Here is a 24,480-nt window from a genome sequence, read left to right as displayed (position 1 = left end):
AAAAATTATTATTATTATTGTATTATAAAGGAAAATTTAAAGTATTAAATAGATTTAAAAAGAAAACAAAAGGAGGAAGGGGGGAGAAAAAAAAATTCGTTAAAAAATTTACAAATTTTTCCGCTAGATGTAGACAAAATCAAAAAATTTCAGTTAACGAAAAAAAAAATTTTCTTTTCTTTTCCTTTTTTTTCCACCCGTTTATTTTTTAAAATTAATTATTAAAAAAATACATAAATAAATTTATTATTATTATTATTATTATTATTATTTATTGATAAATAAAAAAAAATTAAATTAATTAATAAAATAAAATTTAAAAAATTAAAAGAAAAAATTTAACGGTTTTTTTTCGTATGTGCGACGGCGACGAATTTTTTTTTTTTTTGATTCGAAACAAACAAAAAAAATCGATTTAAAGTTTATTGTTTGTTTTTATTTACATACAAACGAACAAACAACAAATACCGGAAGTGCTTGCGATAAGAATTAAAACGGAAATAAATAATTAAAAATAATTAAATTCGAGAGTGTTAAAAGAAGAGTGATGATGAGTTTTGCAAAAATTGGGAAAAAACGATTTTAAAATTTTGAATTTTTTTTTTGGCGCGAAAAATTAATTTATAACGAACATTAATTTATACGTAAGTTAAATATAAAAAAAAAAAATGAATCGAATTATTGTTTTTTATTTTGTTTAAATTTAATCGAATGAATATAAAAAAGTGAAAAAAAATTTAAATCCCAAAATTTTCTTTTTTTGTTTGTTTGTTTGTATAAACATTTCATGTTTTATGTTTTCAATAAAAAAAAATAATAATAATAATAATAATAATAATAATATTGAAAAAATTTAAAATTGATTATTCAAAGAGTAATAAAAAACCTTGTTTTGTTGTTAGTCATGAATTTTATCTGGGTGGATAATTGCTTTATTGCGTGGAACGCGAGTTGAAACCTATAACGAACGAACACAAAACATTAGTTTTCTTCTCTCTCTCTCTCTCTCTCCATTCTCCAAACACTTAATATTAATTATATATATTTTCTTTTTGGTTTTTTACCCTCACCCTCTCCCCTTATCCTCGACATCAGTACCGTATTCGGAAAATAATAACATTCTTTAAAATAGTAATCGTAGCATGTAAAACAACAAAAAAAAAAAAAACCCATTTTTTAAAATTTAAAATGAGTAGGAGAGGGAAGGGGAGAGGAGAGAGAGGTTAAAAATTTGTTTTTTTGCGAGGGGGGTAAGGGGGTGATGGTTTAACCTGCGACACGAAACATTCAAACAATTGTCATTGATTAACGACGTTTTTGACATTTTATTACCTTTTAATTAACCTGAAAATAATTTTGACGAGTCAATGATTTCGATGGTGACGTATAAACGATGACAGAAATGTCGACGTCAGCACCGGCAACGGCGACGATGACGACGACGAGGACCAAGTCATGAGGATGATGATAATGATAACGTAATAAATAATGATTTATGAATGCGGTAATAAAAATAAAAATAATGATGGTGATGTAAATAAAAAATAAAAGAGAGAGAGAGAGAGGCTGTGTGCACATGGGGGGTGTGCGAAGGGAAGGGGGGATGGTTTGTGGCATGTATATGTTTATATATTATTTTTTATGGACGTGAAATGATGAGAAATGATGGATATTTGTTGAAAGGAAAACCTTAATAAAAAAAAATAAAAAAATCCCCAAATGAATCAATGAACCATAATGAATATAATAAATTTTTTGAATTTAATGTCGGCGGAGACAGAAACGGTCAAAAATTCTAAATAATAATTTTATTTTTTTTATTTATTTTTCGAATTCGAATCCGTTTGAATAAAAAAGAGAAAGAGAGAGAATGTGCGTGCGTGGGAAGAGAGAGAGAGAGAAATAAAATACCGAGTGAATTATTTGCAATTTGTGAAAATTGATGGGATTTTCAAATAGTCTCTCTCTCTATGACGTATTACAACATATTTTTTAAAGATATCAAACATTTTTTTTTCTTTAATAATAATAATAATAATAATAATAATAATAATAATAATAAAATACTCCTGATTCGCTCGATGAAAACTTTCATAACATTGTAAATAATAATAATAATAATAAAAATTATACGCAATCGTCGTGACGGTTTCCTCCCCTCCCCGATTAAAATTTTTTTTTTTGCATTATCTCAAAATTTCAGGAGATTCTAGAAAATTTTATTTTTTATATTACGTTTTTACTCGTTCTCTTAATTATTAATTTTATTATAATCATAATAAAACTATTTTTTTTTTATATACAAAAAAAAGAAGAAATAATAATAATAATTTGTCAGACGTAACCACAATTTTTTTTTTTTTTTTAAAAATGAGACATTTTGTTTTATTTTTATATAAAAAAGAAAAAATGAAGGGAAAAAAAGTTTAAAAAAAAAAATGAATATTCTTACAATCTTTTCATACTTTTTTTTTTCTTAAATAATATAAATCAGGGTGACGAATTAGGGGTGGTTTAAAAAAAAAAGAAAGAAAAAAAGGAAGAAAGAAAAACTATTAAAATATCTTAAATTTATGGAATATGTTCAGCAAGTAATTAAAGGGAAAATTTATTTTAAAAATTAGAAAAAAAAAAAAAGAAAAACGGGTACGATTTTTTTTTTTTTTTTTTGTTTAAAAGGAGAGGAAAAAAAAGCAATTTTAAGGGGGTTGAAGAGAAAAAAAACGACAAGGGGTAAAAAGGAAAAAAAGAAAATCTTCATTCAATAAAAAAAAAAAATTAAACCGTGAACAATATATATAAAATGAATTCCCGTTTTTTTTTTTTTTTTTATTTTATTAATTTAACATTTGAAAAAGATAAACGCGATTTAAATTTTTTATCTTCTGACACGAAACGTAAACATTTTTATGTTTTTTTTCACTACGGATTCGAATTCTTTGGTAAATCCCCTAACGACTAATAATTAAATTTAATATTCTTATAAAATCGATCTCGAAATCCATTTAAATTTTTTTTTTTTTTTTTTTAATAATAAAAAATATATATAAATTCTTAACGAATTTAAATCTCGATATATACATTATATTTTTTAAATTTCAAAAAACGAAGCGTCGATTTTTTTTTTTCAAAACCGGAAGTGACGTACATTTCTCTTTCCTCTCGTTAAAGAAAAGTTTTCCTGCGATCAAATACGCCCTTATTACATGGAATGTTTTTTTTCCAATTTAAAAACGCCTACGAAAACGTGTTTATACTTAACGCACGACAACATGAAAACATTTTTACGTAATGAAAAAAAAAATTGTGAGTGCGTGAGTGCGTGCGTGCGAGTGTGTTTTATATATATTTATTTATTTGTTACGAGAGAGATAGAAAAAAAAATCCATAGAGATATAAAACAGGGGAAAATTCATCACTTCAAGTTTAATTATTCTATGGTTTAAATCAAGCGGCGACTCGGAGGCAAAACGCTAATAATATTATTTATTATACCGAGACGGTTTCGTTGATGTAATTAAACTGATTAAATGGCGCGATATTATTATTATTATTATTATTATTATTGAGATATTTTTAGTTAATTTTATCTGTGACAACATTCCCATTATTTCATATTTTATGTACGTTTATTATTATTAATAATAATAATAATAATATAAATTTTTTTTTTTCATTTTTTATTTTATTTTAATTTTATTTATACTATATATATATATATATCAACTGATTTTTATCTTTATATATTTATATATCCAAACGCATGAACACACGTAAAAATATATGCGTGCGTGTGCGTGCGTGTGTGCGTACGTAGTACGTATTATTAAAATTTATTTATAAAAGTGATAGTAAATATTATTAAAATGTGATTTATAATTTTTATGTGATACCCCTCATAACCGTTATGCCGTTATTTGTGAATATAAATTTAAAAGATAATAATAATATTATTTTTTATAATATTATATAACTGCGGACGTTTACCCCCGTAAAAAAATCTCTGAAATTAGACTTAATAAAATAATATATATAAATATTTTTTAAAATTGTGGATAATAATAATAATAATAATAATAATAATAATAATAATAATAAATTGTTTTTTTCGTTCGAGTAAAAATATAATTAAAAAAAAAGGAAAAGGATAAATAAAATAAGTTGAAAAAAAAATTTATGGATAAAATTTTCCAAGGAAGAATTTTTCCATGGTTTCCTTCTTTTCTCCGCCATCCGATGAAGGAACTCTGACTATTAGATTTATTTCCTATTTTAAATCTTTCGTCTTATTTATTGTCAACAAAAGTCTTAGAATTATCCAGCGAATCTCGAGTAATTTACTACTCACTTTGCATTGGCAGAAGTCATTTCGGGAATCTTTCCAAGTCTCTCATTCTCTCCTGAGAAAGAAAGAGAGAGAGAGAAGGGTAAATGAGAATAAAATAAAAAAAAAAAAAAGAAAAACAGAAAAGTTTAATATATATATAAAAATATATATTTTCTTCTTTTTCTATTTTTTCTGCTTCTTATCTTAATCTTTTTTTTTTTTGTCGTCTGCTTTATTCATTTTCTTTTCGAAATTTTTTCTTTTTTTAACGATTTGAAAAAATTGATTTATAGATTTTAAATGATATTAAATTGAAAATTATTTTATATTTAAAAAAAAAAGATTTTCCTAACCTAAATTGGTTAGGAAAAATCACAAACCAAAAGTAAAATTTTTCCCGGGTATTTATACGCAATAAAATTTGCTTTTTTTTTTTTTTTTTTTGCTAAAACTAATATTTTGACACGTGAATTCACGTTAATTTACCGTGTCTAGTTTGATAAATACTATAATAAATTTACTAACGAACGCAAATAAATTTGAATCGTAGCAAACGAGCAAAATCACTTCGAATCATTGCTAACGATTAATTTTTTTTGTTTAATTTTATTAAATTCCAATTAATTTCAAACGTTTAAATATATAAAAAATAATGTTATTTAAATATTAAGAGTTTTTTTTATATACAAAATTCAATTTAAAACAATTATAGCGCTATATTTTTATTCGTTTTTTTAAAATTTAAATTCGCGCACACTCCACGCGCTCATGTTTTCCATTTTTTTTCAAATAAAAAAAATTATAGAACTATAAATTTATTATAAATGACTATATATTATGTTGTATCATAAGTTTCTTTCGGGTTACCCTACGAATGAGTTCGACTGGCTATAATTGCTATAATGACTGGCTTATCTGTTAGCCGTTTGTGGCATCGGTTTCAATCGACCCGTGGATTTTTCAAAATAAGTTTTGTTGGTGCAAAAGTCTCTTTTAAATTTTTTTTTTGCTCTTTTGAATGAAGAGAGTTAGAAGAAACACTTGCAACATGATATGCTTCATTCCTTTAAAAAAGGCAATAGTGCAAAGAACACTTCAGACGAGATTTGCACCGTTTACGGGGAGTGTTACTACGACCTTTAGGACCGTTCTCAATTTTGTTTAAGAAGTTTAAAACCGGCAAGGGACGAATGTGCTCGCTGTGATTATCATGACTGTGCTCGCTGAAAACCCTCTATAGTGTATACGAGATAGCAAATGAGACTAACATTCCCAAAACAACGGTACATAAGCATTTAATGAAGATGGGGGCAAATCAGTGTGACGTTTAGATTCCACACCTATGGGCGGTGACTGGCCTTAAGAACCTGCGATTTGCTTATTTAGCCACATGAAAGAAATCTTTTCTTAAAGAATCTTGTCACTGTAGACTAAACTTGGGTTTCGTATCAAAATGTGTCTCAAAAACGCACTTCGTCTAAGAAAAATAGACTTTCAACTGTTCCTAAAGGTTCTTTTATCTGACTGGAAAGGTGTAGTGTACTACTGCGAGCTCCTTCCTCAAGGAAAACCAAACAATGCTGAGAAATATTACCAAGTTTGATCAAATATGAGAGAAAGAGAGAGAGAGAGAGAGACGAACAGAACTGGGGAACCGACGTGGAGTCGTTTTCCATATCACGACCAACGCCAGACCCCATATTTAAAAAAAATTTTCATTTTTAATTATTTTCCGATAAATATATATATTTATAGTCATTTATATTAAATTTATAGTACTATAATTTTTTAATTATGTATGAAACCGACACAATCTCATTATTAAAAAATTTATTGAAATGAAATTAACGATAAATTATTATTATTATTATTATTTTTTATTAGAACGTTTTTAAACGTTCAAAAAAAAAAACATTTGAATTTTTTTTTTTCGTGGTTTTAAACATCATAAATCGAGGGAAAAAGTGATAATTCGATATAAAAAAAATGCAATTACCGCAACAAACGACGACAACAACAAACAACAAACAAAAAAAAAAACCCATACAACCGACCGATTGTGAATTGCATCCGATTAAATAATTAATCATAAGTAAATAAATAAATGAGGGAAACTGTCACGTTCGTCCCATACGCGTTTGTTAAAAAAAAAAAAAAAAAAAGGGGCCGAAGGGAATTTTTAGGGCCCTTTTTTTCCTTTTTTTGGAGGAAGGGGAGGGGGAGGGGGAGGTTATTCGGAGAATTTTTTTTTTGATTTTTAATAATAAGGTGGTGATTATAATCGTTAATGATGAATGTTTTGCAATAATAGAAATAAATCTTTTCACACGCGATGAAAATTGCACCGAATGCATTTATTATTGTTTTTCTGGAGGGGGGAGAGGAAAAATATGAATTTTTGAATGTGCGTGAACATCGGGGAAGGGGGGAGAGGGAGGCCCCTAAAAAATTTTTCATTTCAAACCATAGAATTTTCGAAAAAAATTTTTTTTTTTTTTTGTTTGTTTACGGCCATTTCGAATGATTATATTTCAAATGTGAAATTTTTTACGAGCGGAATTGGGGGGTGGGAAGGGTAGAGGAGGGTGGGGGTTAAAAATTGAATTTTTTTTTAATTGTAAAATTTATAACATTTAATTAATTATTTTTTAATATCGTTTTCGCATTTTATTTATTTATTTATTTATTAATCGTTAACACTTTATTAATTTTTTTTTTGAAAAAATTATAGCGCTACAAAAAAAAAGGAAAATCGTTTTGTCTTTTTCTCTGTTTGTTTGTTTGTTTTTAACAAAATAAATCCGAGGGAAAAATAATTAAATAAACTAAACGATTTCGTGTGAAGTAAATGCTATATATAATTTATAGCAAAAAGCTATATAGCAGGTGCTATAATTTAATTTTTTTAACGTGAAGTAAAAAAATTTTTTTTAAAATTAATTTCGACGAGAAACTTTTTGGAGGGCGGGACGGGGAGAATGGGGGTTAGGGAAAATGACGATTTTTAAAATTTTTATAGACTGTATAAATTACTATAAAATAATTTTTATTATTATCAAAAAACGATAATAATAATAATGATGATGTAAACGTTGTTATAATTTTTCCATTTAAAAATTCATTAAAAAAATTTTTTTTTTTTGCGGAAACCAACAGAAAAAAAAAATATCGAATTTGGTAATTAAAAATAATTTTTTACGGTAATAAAAACCGAGAGAGAGAGAGAAAGAGGAGAAAGGGGGAGTGAGAGAGAGACGAAACCCAATAACAGTAGTAGTAGTAAACATAAAAATGAAAACAAATAATAATGATGATAATAACATTTGGCCATGCGGTTACTGTTTATCATTGGGAAAATAATTTTTTTTTCTTTTTTTTCTCGGGCCCCTTTTTTTTTTTTTTAAAAAAAATTAATAATAAATTATTTGATTTGATATTGTTTTTACAAAAAACATAATAGAAAAACAAAACATAATAAACATTTGTTTAATAATAATAATAATAATAATAATAAAACAAATCATACGTTTAAGCAAAAAAAAAAAAAATTATTTTTTTATTTGTATCACACACAAAAGGTTAAAAAATGATTATTATTATTATTAAAGGGATGGCGGGGCTTATCAACCCGAGTAAAATTTTAACCGCAAAAAAAAAAAGAAAAAAAAAGGAACGGTAATAATAATGATGATGATGATGATAATAAAAAAAAAACTGGAAAATTTTGCCAGTTTTAAATTTGATTTACAACGGTCATAAAGAAAAAAAAAATTTTTTTTTTTTGAAAAGCATAAACTCTCATCATTTCATTCTCTATCTCTCTCTGTCTCTCTTTCACAGTTTTCATTTTTCTCTCTCCCTATTCATTTTCTCTCTCTCTCTCGGTTAAATATGACAATCTAAATCCTGAAATCAATCAAAGTTTTATGATCTCGACAGATAAACGTCAACTGACAATCCTTTGGATATTAACACTCGGAGTTTTTTTCCCTCCCCTCCCCATTTTTTTTGTTTTTCCGTCACACAAACAAAAAATATTATTATTATTATATTTTTCATGTGCTTGTTTTTGTGGGTTAAAAGAATTACAAAAGAGAGAGAGGGAGAGAGAGAGTTGAAAAAAAAAAGAGGCATTAATGAATATCTCATTCATTTCTCTGATGACTTTCATTTGATTTTATTAATGATTTAAAAACATCATCACGTGACCTGTCGTACCTGTTATTATTATTATTATTATTAAATTCGAATCGAAAGTTTGATTTATTTGTTAAATACCTGAAAAGGATTTTCCTTTAAAAGACTTACCGTAACGATTTTTTTTTTCTAATGTGAGATACGCGCATGAAAAAAAAAGAAGAAGGAGAAAGAAAAAAGAAAATTAACAGTAATAAAAGAAAAAAAAAGAGAGAAAAACAAAAACAGCAACAACAACAACAGGAACGGCAGGAAAATAAAAAGAAGTTAAAATTTTTTTTTTTTTTTTTAACAACCGACTCAGTTTCTGTATCGCAGCATCATAAAAAAAAAAAAATTTTTTTTTTCTTCTTCCATCTTCCTTTTTTTTTTTTATTCGAAAATGTAATGATCCCTCCCTTCTTCTTCTTCTTCTTCTTCGTCATCGTTGTTAAAAGTGATGGTGATGGTGGTGGTGGTGGTGGTAGTATATACATATAAAGGCAAGGAGAAGGTAGTTAAAAAAAAAAAGCCCCTTTCTTCCTTATAAGAGTCTCCCATCGGCCCCCAGAAAGGCCTAATTAGCCATAAACTCTCTGATTTATAACGCGAGAGAGAGAGAGAGTGAGAGAGAGAGAAAATGCAAATATGAAATATGAAAATGAAGATGGGTGTAATAAAAGTGATATACTGGGCTCCGCAGAGCCATTTGTGAAGGCGCCATGACTCACTCGTCAGTTTTATGGCCGGTCGTCCGTCATTTTTGTGACAGGTTTCATTGCGAAAAAGGGGCTGGAAATAAGGCGAAAAAAAAAAAAAACTTAGTCCGACTAACAACAAAAAAAAAAATTTATATATATTTTTTTTTACTTTCTTAACTTATAAATTATTATTATCATTATTATCATCATTATCGTTACGCGTACACGCACACGCCGCACATCGTGTGCGGATTTACGTCACGACGACCCCGCGTCTTTTTCACATTTCCTTTCCTTTTCCTTTCCACCATTTTTAACATTTGACGAGTTTAAGGTTTCCTTTTATCAATCAGGTTTGTTTTTACGTGGGGGGAGGGAGAAGGAGGGAGGTGGAGGAAGAGCGTTTACAAGCACGTGCACACACACACACACACACAAACCCACGTATACACACCCGCTCCCCTTCCACCGTCCTCCCGTCCGAATAATATAATTTTTTTCTAAGGGGGAAGATGTTCGCTCGTGTTTTTATTATTATTATCATTTTCCTCTTTCCCCCCGTTCCCCCCGTTTTATTTCTCGTTTTGAAATATTCATGAAGAATATTTTCGGCGGTTATTGCCCTTCACGGTGCACTTACATACTTTTCCTTCTCCTTTCGAATATTTAAACAATTTTTTTTTTTTTTATTAAACTTTTTTTTCTAGTTTTACTCCTTCGGGTCTCTTTTATTCCCGGGTTTTTTTTTTTTTTTAACGCTTTCAACACTTTTTCTTGCTTGTTTGTTTGTTTGTTATGGAATATTTTTATAAGATGTAAAAATTCATTATTATTATTATTATTATTAATATTATTATTTACTGCTAATTGTTTTTTTTATATTTTTTGTTTTCGTTGCGTTGAAATTTGTCGCAGGATTTTTTTTTCCCCCGTTTTAATTTCTCTTTCATTTCCCCTCAACTCTCCTCCCCGTTTCATCCCCGTCTCCTGCATCTCCTCTTGTAAAAATTTATTTTTTTAATTTTAACTCAATCGCGAAAATTAAAAAAAAAAAAAAAAACTTTAAGGGATGAAAAAAAAAAGGAAGCAAGTGAAGGATTTCATGTGAAATTGAGAAATTTACATGTGTTCCTGTCGTAACCAGATTTTTTTTTTTTTAATGCCCTACCCCTCCTCCCACTCTACTCTTCATTTAACTTCACCTTTTGACCTCCTCCTCCTTATCATCACCCGTATTCGCATTTTTACATCGCGAGTTTTTTTTTTTTTTTTCTCTGTTGATTTCAGAGCAGAAGTTTTTCATTTTCGTTGTTTTTTTTTCTCTAAATTAAAAATGGGTCTGTAATAATAATAATAATAATGATGATAATAATGATAACATTATTAAGAAAAAAAATAAATTATTACTTGTTTCATTTAAAGTTTAGGACATTAATAATTTTATTGCGTGGATATCGTGGCACGAGGAAAAGAAGAGAGTAAAAAAGAGGAGGGGGAAAAAGGAAAAAAATATTTGGGTATATTTTTAACCATCTGGTCTCCTCAGAAAAAAAAAAGTCGAAAAGGTTTAAGTAGTAGGTACTCGAAAGGTAACGATACCCTTGGGTGGATAAAAAATTTTTAAAATTATTTTATGTGTTTTAAGTGAAAACAAAAAGTTTTAATCTTATCAATTTTTTATTAATATATTAATTACACGCATAAACTTCTTGACCGGAACTTGAACAACAACAACAACAACCGCAACCAAAAAAAAAAAAAAAAGTAGAAGAAGGATTTTGGGAAAAGGCCACGAAGAAAAACGGTTTGGATGACCTTTCGATGGTGGAGGGACCACAAATAAAAATTAAAAAATTTTCGCAAACACGTGGAAACGTTTGAAAAACAGGAAAAAATTGAAAAAGTGGGAGGGAGGGGTAGAGGTAGGGGGGTAATGGGAAACGAGGGCTTCTAAAGAATTTTTTTGTTTTGTTTTTACGTCACGACAAACATCAAAACAACAAACAAAAACAAAAAGACAAAATCTTTTAAAATTATAATCATTCGGTTATCACCCAAAAAAAAATGGAAATAAAACCTCTTCGTTCCCCCCTTTATTCCCCCCCATTTTCCACCCTCCTCTTTCCCCGCCCTAAACCGAAATAAAAAATAAAAAATAATAAAAATTCTGTCGTGTACTACTTTCTTCCTTACAAACAATTAAAAAAAATAAAAATAAAATTTTTAAAAACGAGGGAGAAAAGCGGAAAAGAAGGAAGAACGTTTAAGCCCCCCCACCCCACATCCAAAAAAAAATTATTATTATTATTATTGTTACGTCACTTTAAAAAAGTGCGTTTTTTTTTTGTACGAGTCCACAGGAATCGTGATGTTAAATCCAGAAGAAGGGAGTTTGTTAGTTAAAGGTTGGTAGGGAGACAACAAAAAAAAAAGATTTTAGGGGGCTGTTTTGAAAGGTTACAGAGAAAATTCTAAATTTTTTTTTTTTTTTTTTTAATCTCAGATTGTCGGATTAGTAAAAAAAAAATCTGGAAGTGAACGTTCAGATCCACATTTAGATTATTTTTTTTTTTTTTTTTACGAATTATGAAATTTAACTAATTTACTTAAATATTTTTTTTTTTTAATATCAAAGTTCACGTTTTTTTTTTTTTTTTTTTTTTGTTTGTTTCCTCTGGCAAAATCAAAAATTTTCCTTTTTTTTTGTATTAATGAAAAAAAAAAAAAAAAAATCCTTATTATTAAGTGATGATGATGATGATGAAAACCTTAAATTTTTTTTTTTTTTCGTTAAATAAAATTTTATTACGACAAAAAACGTAAAAAAATTATTCAATTCGACACGTTCGACGCGTTGTTCGGTTTAACGGTTTTTTTTTTCTTTTTCAAAATGGCGAACGCATCGATAAATTAATTAAATTTTTTTTTTTATAAACGCGATAATCTTACGTAAAAAAAAAGAGAAAAAAAAAATTACTCGTAATAAAACTTTATATTTAAAGTTATTTAGTTGTTGTTTTTGTCTTCGTCGTCTTCGTCCTCGTTGTTATTGTTTGTCGTTGTCGTTTGTCGTTGTCGTTGTAGTTGTTGTTGTTGTTTTACAAAAGTAATTATTCTAAATTCATTTCAATTAGAACTAATTGATGAAGTTGAAACTTTTTGTTTAAAGGGTATAATAATAATAATTTTTATTTAAAATTTTTCCGTGAGCGTGTGTGTCAACCGTCGTCTCGGTTTTAAAAATTATTATTATTATTATTATTAATACTTTCTTACGCTACGTAAAATCCTTCTCTTTCCGTTTCCGTTTCCCCTCTCTCCCACTCAATCCTCTTCGATTGCAACAATTTTTTCTAAATTCTAATAATAATTGATTTGATAACGTAACAATCGTTTCGTTCTAACTCGATCATCATCTTCATCATTATTATTATTACGTATGAAAAAGAGGGGGAGAGAGAAAGAAGTAGAGAGGTGGGGGGGTAAAAAGTAAAAAATAATCGAAAAAAATAAAATCGAACGTTTATTGGTAAAATAAAATAATAAAAGTCAAAAAAAAAAGGAAAAGATGAAACGAATAGTAATAATAATAATAATAATAAAATTTATATTAAGTTGTAAAAATAAAGCAAATAAATGAAAACGACCGACGAAAAAAAAAAAAAGAAAACCAGAAGAAGAAGAAGGAAAAAGGAATCAAATATAAAATAATAAAATTGTATGGGTGATAGCAGAAGAAAAAAAAAGAAAAAAATTTAGACAATGAAGAATAGATAAAAACCAATAAAAAAAAAAAATTTTCCACTTTCCGCATTCGATGGCAATAAAGAGAAATATTATTATTATTATTATTATTATTATTATGAAAATTAATAAAATTCTATTGATTATTATTATTATTATTATTATTATTACGTCGGTAGCCATGATGATAAATGTAAATTACGTCAATGAAATGATTTCAAAAAAAAAAAAAATTTATTTAATTTAATAATAATATTTGTGTATACGCGTGCGTGAGTGAGTGAGTGCGTGTGTGCGTGTAAGAACAAATTTAAAAAAACAAATAATAATAATAATTATTATTATTTAATATTAAAATGAATCGTGCAAGCATACAATAAAAATTATTATTATTATCTAAAGGCGATTCCGTTAAAAATTTTTAACGGTTTTTTTTTGGTCACACGCACACACTCACGCACGCACGCACGAAACTGTAGAAAATTGTTATTATTTGGAAAATAGAAAAAAAAATTTTTTTTTCTCGAAAATAGAATTTTCTAGAAACGGAAACGGAAACGCATTAACCGTCGTTTTATAATATCAATGTAAATTAACAGGCGGGGGAAGGGGGAGTACACGGAGTTCAGGTTCGTATCGTAAATAAACTTTTAATCCAAACGTATTTGATTTGCAATATTCTAATCCCACGTGCCTTCGAATTTACCCTACGTACGCATGTCCCACGCACGCACGCACATTCGCACGCACATTTAATCCGATCCCAAGTATCCGAGTATTCACATTGTCGGGGATTTCTTTTACACGTTGTAAGCACCTGAGAAAATATTTTAATTTATATATTTTGTCGTTTTGTTTGTTTTCCTATTAATTATCAATTATTATTTTCGAACGTTTTGTTCGGGGGGTATTCAATACACGCACACCCCCACCCCCACGCCCACGCATCCCCCGGGAACGGATCATTTCCTGATGGATTTTTAAAGTATTTTTTTCCGCGTTTTTTTTTTTTTTTTTTTTTTTTTTTTTTTTACGAAATCGTTTCAAAACTATCTTAATTTTTTTTTTTTTTTTTAATTTTTTAAAGGTTGGCAAAACTGAAAAAATTTTTTTTACAAAAACAAAAACGAAAAAACGAAAAAACCCCCGAAAAATTTATACCGAAAAAAAAAAAAATAAATTTTATTTTTTATTTAATTTAAAAATGATTAACGTCATTTCCGCTTCCTTTTTTTCAACTCGTTTACCCCCCTTCCCCTTTCCTCTCCTTCTCCTCCTCCTCCTCTGTTTCCCTACACCATAAATAATAATAATAATAATAATAATAATAATAATAATAATAAATGATAATGTATTCCATAATAATTTAAGAAATAATTTTTAAATAAAAATGGAGAGGGGAGGAAGTGGGGAGGAGGAAAGGGAGGGGAAAGGGGATGTGGAGGGAGGATAGGAGCTGGAGAGGGATCCGTTCAAAAAATTATCGCCATCATTATAATAAAATATATGAATTGTCTCGTAAAATGAGGATAATGAACATAAATAATGAAAAGTTTTTTTTTTTTTTTTTCGACAAAAGCTATTTTACGTATATAAAATAATTATCGTTAAAAACCATCGATGATTTTTCACTCTCTCACTCTCTCTCTCTATTTGCAACCCGGAAAAGAGAGAGAGAGAGAGATAAAATGATGGTAAAAAATAATAGAAAAAGGAAGAGAATGTATTATAATAATAAAAAAAAGAGAGAGAGAGAGAGATGGAAACCTATTTTACAGGATGAAGAAGAACTGAAAGGGGAGTGGAGGGGAAGAATGACGGAAAAGAGAGAGAGAGAGAGAAAGAGGCTTTTGTGGTGTGCGTGCGTGTAGAAGGTGGATATTTTTTGGGTAGTCAAAAAAAAAAAAAAAAAAACAATTTGTTGAAATTTGTTAAAATTTTGGTCATGTGAATTGTAATAAACGTTTCGAGCCATGATTCACACCGGATGCACTTTTTATATATTTTCAATTTTGATTTGTTCAGCCATTTTTATTATCTGAACCGATAAATTTTGGTCATTGAAATCATTGCTGCTGATTCATTTTTTTTTTTTTTTTTTTTATATTAAAACCCAACCGAGCGACAGCCGCGGTTATTTTTTTTTTTTTAATGATTTGATTATGAATTTTTTTTATTATCATTAATATGAGAGTGAGAATATAGAGAGTGTTGGGACAAAACGAGAAAAATGAAGTGGTGGGAGGAGAGGGATGAAGGGGGAAGGGGGGATGAAAAAGAGGAAGTGGTAGAGAATTGTAAAAAATATACTCAAATGGCACAATTACACAGCATTTGGTTTTAATTACTTTACATATACGAAACGACCAAATTTTTTTTTATTTTTTTTACTCATTAAATATTTTATTATTATTATCATTATCATTATTATCATCATCGCTCGTATCATTTAACAAATAAATAAATAAATAAATAAATTATTATTATTAATAAATGATGTGATTTCGAACGAAGGAAATCGTTTTTTATTATTATTTTTTACTTCGTCAAACGTTTTTTTACGATTTTAATTAATAATAAATTATTTTAGGCGCCATTTTGTTTTAATATCGTTATCAATTATCAGTTAGAACTTGATGTGGGGGGGGGGGAGAGTTTTTAAATTGACCCATAAATTGAATAAAAATTCGAAAAAAAAGTTTTTGAGTTCTAGCATTTGTTTCTTTTCTTTTTCTTTCCATTCGATATCCCCACCATTTTCTTCTTTACGGACACACTCTCTCTCTCTCTTTCTCTCTTTTCTTTTCCCTTCTCCCTCCCCTCCCCCCGTTAAAAATCGTTTGAAACGTTTTCATTGTTGTTAATAATAACGAAAGTATATTTTGACAATTAAATGTTTTGAAATTTTTCATCGACCCATCATTCAAACAAAAAGAAAAAAAAAAATAAAATAAACCAGACGGAAAAATGGCAATAATAGTGATGATGATGATAATAATAATAATAATGATAAATATTTATAGCGTTAAAAAAATTTATTAGAAATTTATCAAGACTTTAAATTTTAAACAAAAAAAAACAAAAACAAAAACAATGCTGACAGTGATTTAAACATTTAAAAAAAAAAAATTTGTTTTTTTTTTTTTTTATTTTAAACGATTCAAACATTTCAAAATCATCATTCAAAATCTAATGCCACGATATTTCCAAATAATAAATTTTTTTTTTGTTTTTAATATATGATCTGAAGAAAAACGTAATAAAACAAGCCATCGATTAAAAATTGAAGGTTTATATTATTATAAAAGGAAGGGAAGTAGCGTAAAATGAAAGCGTGGGGGGGGGGGGAAGGGCAGGGAATAAAAAGGAAAGAGAAATAGAAAAAGAGAGTGAGAGAGTGAGAGAGAAGGGTGAAAATACAAAGGAAATATGGTGGCCATCAAAAAGCGCGAGATGTTCATTGAGAGACGATAAATTGAACATTTTTCAAATGCTTCGGAAAAAAAAAAAATTTCTCCTATTCAACGAATTCGTGTTTTTATTGTTTACATTTCCCCTCTCCCCCCACTCCCTTGTTTCATGTTTTAAATTTTTTTTTTCTTTTGTTATTATTACTATTTTTAATTGTATTATCATCATCATTTTATTAATAATAATTATATAAAATTACTCAAAATTTAAAAAAAAAAAAAAAAAAAAAATTTATTTAGCTATGCAATTTACACGCGTTAAATACCTGTAAAAAAGTATAATTAATAAAACGCAGGCGTTTCTTACTCGTTAATTTTTTTTTTTAAACTTTATTTTATATTTTATTTAAATAAAAATAAAATAAACAAAAATTTTATAGTTGAAAATAATTGAAATGTGCGAGAGAACTAGAAGAGAGTGAGAGAGTGAGAGAAAGAAGGAAAGGAAATAATAAAAATACGTAAAATAAAACAAGAAAGAAAATAAGACAATAATAAACGACGACGATGTAAATGTGTGTGTGCATACACCACCTACGTATTCTTTTTATTGCGAGTGTGTGTGTGTGCGTGCGCGGGTGTGTTTGCTCGTATGCGTGTAATTTGTCAGCAAAGTCATATATTAATTTGATATATATATATTTCAAGGGGGAGGGGGAGGGGGGAAGAAGCGGGTGAAGGCGCGTCAAACCGATCAGTCTATCTTCACTAGACATTTGGAATTTAAAAAAAAAAAAAAAAAAGTAATTTTTATATACGTTCTATTTAAAGGTGATGAGATTCAATGTCCAGCCGTGAATCTTTCTTCAAGTTGTCTCATCAATCTTTCATTTAACTTTTTTTTTTGTCTTTTCATCATTACAAACATTCTTTTTTTCATTAAATAAAAAAAAAAAAAAAAATTTCTTCTTCTTCTTCTCCTTCTTCTTCTTCTTCCTCTTTCATTCTATTTCCACTTTCATTCGTATAACTCCATCCAAAAAAAAAAAATCTTCTACCATTCTTTCATTTTCTTAATTATTAATTGAATTTTTTTTTTTATTAAAAAAAGAAAAACAAACGTAAAAAAAAAGAAAAAATAAACTGGAATTAAATTTAATACATTTTAAGTTGTAGATGAAAAAAGAGAGAGAGAGAAAGAGAGAGAGAAGAAAATGGAGGAAAAAAAGAAAATTTTTAAGTTTCCAGTTGTAGTCAAGTCAGATTCTGACGAACTGACGTCTTGGATCGATGGCATTTGATGACTCCCTCTGGTCCAATATTGTCTTTCTTATCCATCCCTTTTCCCCTCTCTTCCTCTTCTTCTCTTTCTTTTATCTCTTCTTTTTACCCGATTCACTTCACCTTCTTCTCTCGTACTTATTTCTCCCGCTTCCAGCTCATCTCATTTTAGTTTTTTTTTTTTATTCTCTCATTCCACGGTATTTTATTCCTTCATATCTTTCTCTCTCTCTCTCTCTCATCTTTCCATCTCTCGTTTACTTTACATCTTCATTTATTTCTTCTTCTTTTATTTTATTATTATTATTATTATTTTTTCTTTTTTCTACGTTTGTTTTCTCTTTATCTTTATTCTCCCTGCCCCTACCGCCGAACTTCCTCTTTGAAACTTTTATTACACTTTTCGATACGTTGCATTAAACTAAAAAAAATGCAACTTTTTCATTTTCTTACCCCCTTCCTTCCCCCCTCTTTCCATTCGACTTGAAATCATTTCTTTATTTTTTTTCTTTTACTTTTATTATTGTTATTATTGTTTTATTTATTAAACCGAATTCGAAAATTTTTTTTTAAACAGTAGAAAAAAAAAATTCATCAACGGAAAAGTAAGGAGAAGGAGGAGGGGAGAAAGGGGAAGTGGAGGGAAGGGAGGGGAAGGGAGGGGAGGAGGTAAAAGAAAAGAAAAAAGTTTACAAAACTAACTGTTAGACTTACATTACTGCAGATGTCACGAACTGTCTTCTCAATATCTATCACACAATTTATAACTATATATAAAACTTTTCTTTATTTCTAATACATGTTACTCGTTTTATTTTTTTTTATTTTTTCATTTTCAAGCAGAAGAAATTTTCTTTTTTCTTTTTTTTTTATTTACTTTTATATATATATATATAAAATCAAAACAATAAAAACGTTACGCTTTTTTTTTTTTAAAAAAAACTTTTCCTTTTCTCTTTTTCTTTTTAGTTATGTTTTTTCCGTGACGAAAGAAACGAAAAAAAATTTTCAAACCCCCCATCCTCCTCCTTTCCCCCCGTAACCACCACTACCACCACCTTCTCTCCTTCCTTCCTTTCTACCTCCCACCGTCACCGTCGCCATTTTTTTTTCTCTTCTTTTTCTCTCTATAACTTAACGATTTAATTAATTATTTATTAATAATAATAATACGTAAGCGGTTTTTTTTGTCTATCGAAAAGAAGAAGCGTGGGGGGAAAGGGAGGGGGAATGGAGGGGGGGAAAAGAAAATTTTTTTGTTAAAGAGATGATGAAAATGACAAGAGTTGAAATTGGAATTTGATAGACAAGTCACGTCAATCTCCGGATGGGTTACCATGGTAACGAGACCTTGAAGATCGGTCACTTACTTCTTATTATTTCTTGGACCTATGTAACTATGACAACAAAAAAATTGTCCAGTTTTTCTTTTTTCTTTTTTCCATCATTTCGTCCTTATTATTATTATTATTATTATTATTATTATTATTATTATTATTATTATTTTCTTTTCTTTTCTCTCATATCGGAAGTTGTCATTTAAACCGGATATTGAACTCGATATAATTGCAATGAAATACACAAAAATTTTTTAAATATGAAAAAAAATTTTAATTTGATTATTTAAAAAAAAAAAAAAAAAAAAAATTGAGTATGACGTTGATGATTGTGATGATGATGATGATGATAATAATAATAATAATAATAAACAAGAATCGGCTTCGAAAAGGCTATGAAAAAACCATTATTGAATTTTTACCAATGAATATATTTTTATAACAATAATTTATCACTCGAAACACCTTAAAAAAAAAACGAATTTTTTTAAACGATTGTGAAAGTTTATTTTTATTTTTTTTCTAATGATGTTTGAATCATAAAAATCTCAACTCAATGGTTTGTTAATGTCATACGTCACTGACAACAACAACAACAACAAACAACAAACGAATAGAAAAAATTGATTGGTTTACGTAATCAGCTTTTCATTTTTTTTTTTTGCTTTTTTTAATTTAAAATAATAATTTGACTCGTTTTTTTTTTAATTATTTCGTTTGTCGATGATGAAAAACGATGACGGTAGTAATTATTATTATTATTATTATCAAATCGACCCCTCACCCTTCTCTTCCCCTTCCCGCACCCCCTTTTCTTCTAAAAAAAAATTTTAATGAATTTTTAATCGAAATCATTTTTTCGAAAGTAACCTTCATTGGAAAAGTTTTTTTTTTTTTTTCTCTTGACCGGAAGTAATAAAATTCACAACGTTTAATTAATAATAATAATAATAATAATAATAATAATAATAATAATTTTTTTCCGTTAAACATTATCAAAAGTGATGGACGTTCTTTAATGATAACATTGTTGTTGTTGTTGTTGTTGTCTGTAAAATTTTGTCAATAATAAAATGGTTTACTTATTTCTGTCTTCGTATTAAAACACGTTTCATCTGGATAAATGTTTTCTTTCTCTCTCTCTCTCTCACGCACGCCACATCCTCACAACCCTCCCCTCTCTCTCTCACTCTCTCACTCTCTTGGTAAATATTTGGGATAAAATTTTTTTAAAAGAAAAATTTAATTTTTGCCGAATTTATTTTTTTTTTCTTATTCAAAAGGATTTGCAACGAGACGAATCGAGATATCGATTTATCGTTTCGTAATCGAAATCGACGACGATGATGACAATTTAAGAAAAAAAAAAAATTTGATTTACGTCATTAAATAACAAAAATATTTTTGTGAAACTTTTTTTATTTTTTTTTATTTCTTCTCCAGTTCCAGCGTTTTTTTTGTTTTTGCGCCCGCGCGCGCCGCATAAGAAATTCCAATGCGATTTTGAAAACTAGTTTTATGAAAGTTTCAAAACTATTTATAGCGTTTTAAATTTATAGCGAAAGAAATAATAAATTATAAAATATAATTAAAATAATACGTTATCATTATTATTATTATTAAAATTTTATTCTTTTATTTAATTAAGTTTTTTTTTGCCTTTTTTTTTCTTTCTTTTTGTCTTCTGCTGGTAGGTTTTGACTGATACTTTTCAGACGCCATTTTATTAAGTAAATGATTGCGTGAAATTTTTTTTTTTTTTGGTTGTTTTTGTTTTTGGTTGTTGTTGTTGTTGTTTACGTCAATCAAATTTATTTGTACCATCGTGTGAGTTCGTTCGTTTTTTTTTTAAGTGAGAATAAAAAAAGAATTTATTTATAAAAATATTTTTTAAAGTTTTTTTTTTTTTTTTTTTTAAGTGGATTAATTAATTTTAAAATTGTTGCCAACGTAATAAAAAAAAAAAATAAGTAAAAAACATTGTAAACTTTAATGTGAATAAATTTGTTTACTTTTTTTTTTGTTGTTATACAATGTGATCGATTCATATACATTTTTTCTTTTTTGTGAGAATATTTAGAGAGAGAGAGAAAGAGAAAGAGGGAGTGATTTAGAGAGAGAGGGAGAGAGAGAGGGAGAGAGAGAGAGAGAGAGAAAGAAAGAGAGAGAATGAGAAAGAGAGTGATTTACTTGTTCATTTTGATATTTTTAAATGAGAAAATTTTTTTTTATTAAATTAATATTTTTTTTTTTTAATCGATGCGCACTCGAATTTATCATTTATCAATCAATTTAAATTTATTTTTTGATTTGTAAATTATAAAAAGAGAGAGAAAGAGAGAGAGTGTGCGTTTAGGGATAGACAAACGCGCGTAAATACTTTGTTTGTTATTAAAGATTAGTCGTTGTTTTAAGTAATAATTAAATAAATTATAATTAAAATACACAAATAAAAAAATTTTAAAAGGTTACAAAGCTCTCACTCTTTCTCTCTCTCTCTCCCCCCTCTCTCTTTTTCTTCTCTTTATCTTCCCTGTCTCCCCTCACTCCGTTTTCGCCTCTCTCTCTCTCTCTCTCTCTCTCTATTTCTCATTTATCTTTTTTCTCTTTCATTTTTTTTTCTCTCTCAATAACTCTCGTTTTCTTTTTCCCTCACCTTTTCTTCTCTTCTCCCCTCGCCTCCTCTCCCCCTCTCTCTTTGTACCATTTTATTTCGTAAAAGATAATCAGAAAAAAAATGAAAAATTTTTTTTACATTCTCTTAAGCGTTCATGTAAATTTATGTTCGTGTAAGAAGAATAATAACAAGTAGAAGAAGGAGAAGGAGAAGAAGGAAAAGAAGAAAAAGAATTTTTGATGTGGTAAAATGAAAACCGCTTCTGCTTAACTCTTGTGGAAAATTCGCGATTGAAGTTTTACAACAAAATTGGACATAATTCAAGTGACCCCCTCTCCCCCCTTCCTTCTCACTTCCTTTTCCTTTCACCTCTTCCCCCCTTTCCCCCCCCCAAAGAACCAGACAACATTTTAAACTTTCGACGGTTCCTCTTAGAAACCTAAATACATCCTTTTGAATTATTACTCTATAAGAATTTTGATTTTCTTTATGGGTAAATTCCCGAGGTTCTCTCACTCTCTCACTCTTTCTCTCTCTCTCTCTCTTTCTTTCTCGTTCGCTCGTTCGGACACTCTTAAATTTCTAAAAACCCAAACGCATAATCTTATATTTCAAAGGTTTCCTGTTGAGGGTGAATTTATTACATAAAACAAAAATCCTTTTACAACCTTTCGGATCATATTAGACCTTTCGTTATTTTTTTTTTTTTTGCTTTTTTCCAAATATTAAATTATTCATTTTTAATCCTTTTCTTTTTTCTTCTTCTATTTATTACTCTCTCCTCCCTCTCTTTCTCACTCTTGTCATATATATATATATATTTTTTAATAGTCTATATAATATAGTGCTATAACAATTTTAATATTTCAAACACAGAAATGAAATGAAAACTTCCTTTAGGGAGTATCTTTTACTTCCTTTTCCTACTGCCACGTTAAAATTTTTTTTTTTAAATGGAAAAAAAAAACATTTTCCCGAAACTATAAATTCTAGCAAATACTATAAACGTAAATAACGACTATAGCAGTAGTGATAATAATAATAATAATAAATTAAAAATTTCAAAAAAAAAAAGTTATTTTAATAAGAGTTGCGCCATTATTATTATTATACGACGCCATTTTAAAAAAAAAAGACTCTATAAAAAATTATAGAGAGCTATAAAAAATAATAATAATAAATTTAATTACGTTAATATAAAAGGTAGAAAAATAATTAAAATTTATTTGATTTTTTTTTTTTTTTTTGCAATTTTAAAATGGAAAATTTACAATTGAACAAAAAAAAAAAAAAAAAATTGAATGACAATTTTTCCCCGACATTTTTAACCTTTTCTCTAATCCCCGTCACATTTTAATATTTTGACTTTAAATGTAAGAGTGAGAGAGAGACAGAAAGAGAAAGAGAAAAAGATAGAAAGATTGAGTTTATGTATTTTCTTTAAAAAAAAAAAATGACACGTGATTTAGAAAAGATGTGACACGAAAAGTATAATTAACTCTATTCCTTGAAGGAAATGTAAAAAAGAAAACATGTTTAAATTTATTTAAAAGGTTGTATATTGTTAAAATAAAAGAGAGAGAGAGAGAGAGGGGGGGGAGGAAAGACAAATAGAGAGAGAGAGAAAAGTACGAAACGGAAAAAAAAAAAAAATTATTCTGTGAAGAAGTAAATATAACGTGTGAGAGAGAGAAAAAAAGGAAAATTTTCAAATTCAATAATGTCTGCTGCCCCCTTTTTTTTTTTTTTACTATCAAAAAACCAAGTCGGAAAATTATTATTATTATTATTTAATTTGACGTCATTATGTTTGTACGATTTTTCAAAAAAAAACTAAAAAAAAAATTAATTACGTAATAATATTTTTTTTTGTTAAAGCCACGACGGAAGTATTAGAATTTTTTCAATTTTTTTTTTTTTTGAACTATTTCCGGTAATTTATGTCGGATGTTATAATAAAATTATTGTACCTTAAATGAAAATATTTTCCATGTTTAAATATCGAATTAAACAAACTCTCCAAAAAAAAACAGTAAAATTTTCACATTTTCTATATCCACGTCATCTTACGCGCGCTTTTCTTTATTATTATTATTATTATTATTATTATTATTATTATTATTATTATTATTATTTAAAACTGTTCATCAAAACTTTTCATTTCTTTCTTAATTTTTTTTTTTATTTGACGTGAAAATTTTCATTCGTTTTCTTATTATTACGAATTATTGTTTTTTACATATGTCGTGTCACATCATCGCGAAATACTACTTACCTTAGAGAAGCAACAGTGGCAGCAGAATCATCTGTCTCGAATGTGAGAGAGAGATGAAAAAGTAAAATGATATTTTTCCACATGATCCTTTGAGGTTTCCTTTTTATATCATGGAAAAATCATAGTGAAACGTCAGGAATCAAATCGGTTTTACATACGCGCGAGAAACGTTTTTTTAAAATGTTTTCAACTTCCGGTTCCCTTCATTGACGACGACGCCACCTTTCCCGACGACGTCATCTTTCCTTTTTTTTCCTCCAACCATGTTTTTTTTTTTTTACTCTATGTAAATAAATTTATTTAATTTTATGATTTTTGTCTTCTGCTTTTTTTTTAAATTTTTCATTTTTTTATTGTTTTTTCAATTTTGCATGCATAATTATTATTCATTTTCCTTTTACTCCCTCCCTCCCCCTTCTCCCTTCCTCCTCCTCTTCTATTTTTTTTAATATTTATTTCTCTGGGTCTTTTTCCTTCAATTTTTTCTCTTTTTTTCTTTCTTTAATAAAAACATTTTATTAGGAGAATTTTTTTTTTCTGGAATAAAATAAAAAAATAAATTGTTACATTCATTTGCAAGAAATTTTGTTGCCGTCAAACTATAAAACTAAA

This window comes from Pediculus humanus, genomic scaffold, assembly GCF_000006295.1.
Source record: "Pediculus humanus corporis 1103172107360 genomic scaffold, whole genome shotgun sequence".
Classification (NCBI taxonomy): Eukaryota; Metazoa; Arthropoda; class Insecta; order Psocodea; family Pediculidae; genus Pediculus; species Pediculus humanus.
This window is presented reverse-complemented; position numbering follows the sequence as displayed.